A 5,006-nucleotide genomic window follows, 5' to 3' on the forward strand; every position below is an offset into this window, starting at 1 on the left:
GCTGTCCTCCGACCTCAGCATCCTGGCTCCCTCCCCGCAGCTTGCCACCTTCTGTCTACGAGGTGGCTGCTGCCGCCCCAGAAACCAGGTCCACTCCTGGCAGCACCCCGAGCAAGGAAGATGAAAACGGCCGTGAGGGTAGGAAAGGACTTTCTTTTCACATGCCTCTTTCTTTTCTGGGTGGAAAGCCTTTCTCTGAAGGCTCCGGTCGATTTCCTCCACGTCTTACAGAATCGACCCTGGTCACGTGTTCCGATGCGTGTGTGTTTTTTCCAACACCAAGCCATTCTCCGACACCAGCTAGGTGTCCTACTACTCTGCTCAATTCCGACGGTGTCTACCTGGAAACAGGTAGGGCTCCATCCTACAAGACTACCCTCCCCCACAACTTCGGAAGCCAGCAGCACATCCCGGTTGTCACCTGTGTTTCTGAAAATGTCTACAGATCACAGGTCCCAGGATCCCCTCTTGGGTTCAGTTAATTTGCTGGAGCAGCTCACGGGGTTCAGAGGAACATCAACCGGGAAGCTCCCTGAAACCTGTCGTCCTTCTTGTTTTTTGTGGAGACTTCATCACATGAGCTTGGTTCATTAAATCATTGGCCATTATTGATTAAACTCAATTTCCAGCCCACTCCATCGAAGAGGGGAAGGAAACGGGAGGGAAGGGTGACATCTAAAGTTCCAACTTGGTCCGCCCAGGGTTCGGTTCCCCTGGAAACCAGCCGCTCCTTTGGTTGCCTAGGTCTTTCCAAAAGTCACTTCATTAACAGAACAAAAGATATCTTTATCACTCTGGACACTTAGAAAATTTTTATGGGTTTTAGAAGCTAAGACTGCTGAGAATGAGAAATAAGTTTCTAGGATTTTGAAGCTTTGTATTTTGGGGAATGTTGATTTCGGTGCCAAGTATGGCCACAATTACTTTCAGGGACATTTTAATGAGAATCTGGATTATCATCAGTACAATCATGATATGGACTACCTTCTGAATGGTCTATGAACTTGGATGGGTAAAGAGTGTTTAAGTTTTGGCAATTCAAAAAGAATATGACTTTATCGCTGGAAGGAGAATGCTCCGTAGTATTTTTGCAACTTTTTTGTGAGTCTTAAACTCTCAGAATAAAAGAATATAAAAAGGTGTTCAAAAAAAGTTTAAATTTTTTTTTTCAAATTTCCACCAAAAGCTTCGGATTCCCACAAGGGACGGGCCTCAGTTTCTCCTTCTGTAAAATGAGGAAGGACTAGGTCAGGGGTTTTCAAACCACAGTGTCACCAGGGGAGTTAACAGCCCAGCCAGTATCTGCTTTCATTTTCGTCTTTGGCATGTTATCAACACCATTTAAAAACACAGAGGCGAAAGCATTACATGCTAACTTTTCACATGCAGGGGGTCCCAGCAAGCTCACTCGTACCTCCAGAGTCACCCTCCGACATTGTAATAAAGTGTCGTCTTTGTCATCTACGCGTTAAACTTGAACCTCTTCCATCAGAGTCAATAATTACACAGACCGCAACTGCACTGTTCTACCTCATTAGAGGTGGGTGCTAAGAATTCGCGTTTGTTTGCTTAAATTCAGACCTGTATCATAATCAGAGAAATGCAAATTAAATTTACCACAGAGCATTTTTAACCCATCAAATTGACAAAGATCAGAAACCTGATAACACTGCCTGAGTAAGAAGGTAGAAAACAAGTATTCTTTTTTTTTTTTTCTTGGTTTGAGGACGCAACTTTTATTTTTTAATTTTTTTAATTAAAAATTATTGAGGTGATATCGATTAATGAAATCAAATAAGTTTCAAGTGTACGATTCAACAGTATGTCGAATATATATTGCACTGTGTGTTCACCAACCAAAGTTAAATTTCCTTCTGTCACCAAATATTTGACCCCTTTCGCCTCTACCTACCTCGTCCCTCCCCTCTGGTAACCACTAATCCATAGTTTGTGTCCATGATCCTCTGTTTGTTCGTTATGTTTGTTGCTTTCAGTTTTATACCCCACATATGAGTGAAATCACATGATTTTCAACTTTTTCTGTCTTATTTCGTTCGGCATGATTATCTTAATATACATCCCTGTGGTCACAAATGGCAGCATTTCATCTCTTATGGCTGAGTAATATGCCATTGTATATATGTACCACAGCTTCTTTATCCAATCATCTATGTAGGTAGGACACTTCGGTTGCTTCCATGTCCTGGCCACTGTGAATAATGTTGCCATGAACATCAGAGTGCATATATCTTTGTGGATAAATGTTTTTAGGTTTTTGGAGGTTAATAGCCAGAGAGGAATTGCTGGATCATATGGTAATTCAATTTTTAGTTTTATAAAGACCCTCCATACTGTTTTGCATAATGGTTGTACCAAATTGCAGTCCCATCGGCAGAGTATGAGGGCTCTTTCTCTCTCCCCGTGACCTCTCCAACACTTGTCCTATTGATGACCATTCTAACAGGTATAAGATGGTATCTCATTGTGGTTTTGATTTGCATTTTCCTAATAGTGAAGTTGAGCATCTTTTCATGTGTCTCTTGGTCATTTGTATATCTTCTTGGGACAAGTGTCTGTTCAGGTCCCCTGCCCATTTTTTAATTGGATTGTTTTTGGTTGAGTTGTATGAGTTCTTTATATGTTTTGGATATTAGGTCCTTATCGGAGGCGTCGTTTGCAAATATATTCTATTTGGGTGGTTCCCTCTTTGCCTTGTTGATGGTTTCTTTTGCTGTCCAGAAGCTTTTTAGTTTGACATAGTCCCATCCATTTATTTTTACTTTTACTTCCCTTGCCTTTGAAATCCTCTCTAAGTCCAAGGTCTGTGAGCTCAATATCTCTGTTTCCTTATGTGATTTCTTGTTGCAACAAGTGTTCTTACAAGTTATTGACAGGAGTTCTAAGTGGTACAACCCCTTGGAGTACGTCAAGGTTTTAAATGCACATACTCTTTGACCTAGTAATTCTATTTTAGGAAACTATTCTACAGATATATTCTCTCATGTGCAGCTATAGATACAGATGTAGACATAGATATTTGTTGTGGCATTGTAATAACAAAAAAAATGAAAACAAATTAAATGTCCATTAATAGGGATTATTTAAGTAAATTTTAGCAGATACAGTGGAAAACTGAACTCTTCCAAAAGCAATAAGGCAAATCTAGATGCACTTATAAGCAATATTTTCCAAGATTGTTATGCGCGCGCGCGCGCACACACACACACACACACACACACACACACACACACATGAAAGCAGAATATAGAATGTTGTTTGCATTATAATATAATTTGGGGGGGAAATGGACAAGAACACGGTCATGATCGTTGCTTCCTGGGAAGGAAACTGGGGGCGATAGGGGAGGTTAAGTGCCACCCACTTTTCACTACACACCCTTTTTTTAATACTGTTTTCATGTTCACGCACTAACTACATAAGAGGGTGAAAAAAAAAAACAGGGCGTGTGTATGCCTGCCCATATGAATCTGTCTGGGTGAATGTACTATTAAAATACAGGTGTGCCACCTGCAGTGAGATGCCAGGCTCGACTCGAAGCCAACTCTCATCAAGTAATTGGTTGTGTAATCACCGGTTAATGCCCCACAGGCTGAGTCTTGATCAGCGCCGATTACAGAAGGTTTTAGCACTTACTTTGACTTTTAAGTGTTTCTTCTTTGACATCTATGTTTATGTAAGGATCGCAGGCGGTTGTTAAATATTGTTAGTAAATCAATTTTGGAATAAATTTCCCCCTGGTTCCTTTCTAAGGTTTTGGAATAGGTTTCGACGATGATGTCAGGCGGGTTCGCTAGGATCACCCAGGGCGTGTCTGCACGCTGCGTGCCCGGACCACACGCCCTGCCGAGATCCTGTTTCTGTGTGGCTGGGTGGTGCCTGAGCATGGGTGTCCTCAGCAGGTTCCCTGGGAGACTCTAAGGCACCTTCCAGTTAAGAATCACCTGCAGTATCCAGAAAAGCAGGAATAAAATGATGAGCCGCATAAACCTTAATCCCAGCTATGTCGGTCAGGGCCCAACCAGAAGAGGAGAAACGACACTAAGGATTTGAGTCAATTCAATGCAGAGGATTGGTGTGCAGGTGATGAGAGCGCTGAGAAGCCAAATGGGAATGGTTAGGCTACCCAGAGATCAACAACAGCTGGAAGCCTCTGGCCCCCTTCTCCCCAGGGAGGAAGCTGGGAACAAAGGAAGTAGATGACGTTTTCAGAGACAAGGAACCAGAGCCATATGGCAGAAGCTGAGGCCACAGTGCACCCAACTGGGATGTGGAGCCATAAAAGAGAGGCCACCAATATAGGGAGGGAGGGGAAGAAATCATCTGGCTTCTGTTTCCACCCATTAGCCAAACCCGACCGGAAGCCAGAAGCCCCCAGAAGGCTGAAAACAGAGGGGCGACAGGGGCAGCTACCCTGACGTGCAGGGCTGAGCAGGGGAGGCAAGGAGCAGATCAGACAGCAACAGACGAAGGGCCTTTCCACCAGCTGCAGTTACCTTTATAGTTGAAACCCCGGGCCACAATTTTCTGTAGTACTTTTGAGAACTTTGAGTGGAGCGGCTGCTGACACAAGTGCTTTTGAGATTGCAAAACCCCCAGTTAGCCACCCTCGTAAGCCTTGGTCCAGAAAAATAAGGAAGGCTTAAAAATATTTGCCTATGGCCATGCCACTCTGAATGTGCCCGATCTCGTCTGATCTTGGAAGCTAAGCAGGGTTGAGCCTGGTTAGTGCTTGGATGGGAGACCACCTAGGAAGACCAGGTGCTGTAGTTGTTAAAAAACATGTATTTATTTGCATACAAGTTATCACACAATTTAAATGGAATCCATAAGTTTTTCTGGGTTGTCACCATATCATACTTTCACCTGTATGTTTACTAAAAAGGGGAAGATGCTTTTCTTTGACGGTCAAAGTTTGCTTTAACAGTTATCTTCCAAAGGAAACTTGATACTACTATCCATCCACCCATCCATTCATCACTTTTTAT

At 43.0% G+C, this 5,006-nt stretch overlaps 1 pseudogene; it reads left to right on the forward strand.

Annotated features, from left to right (window-relative positions):
* The first annotated feature begins 4,672 nt into the window (after positions 1-4,672).
* LOC118610222 lies at positions 4,673-4,791 on the forward strand (annotated as a pseudogene).
* The last annotated feature ends 215 nt before the right edge of the window (positions 4,792-5,006 follow it).

Source organism: Rousettus aegyptiacus, unplaced genomic scaffold, assembly GCF_014176215.1.
Source record: "Rousettus aegyptiacus isolate mRouAeg1 unplaced genomic scaffold, mRouAeg1.p scaffold_m13_p_12, whole genome shotgun sequence".
Classification (NCBI taxonomy): Eukaryota; Metazoa; Chordata; class Mammalia; order Chiroptera; family Pteropodidae; genus Rousettus; species Rousettus aegyptiacus.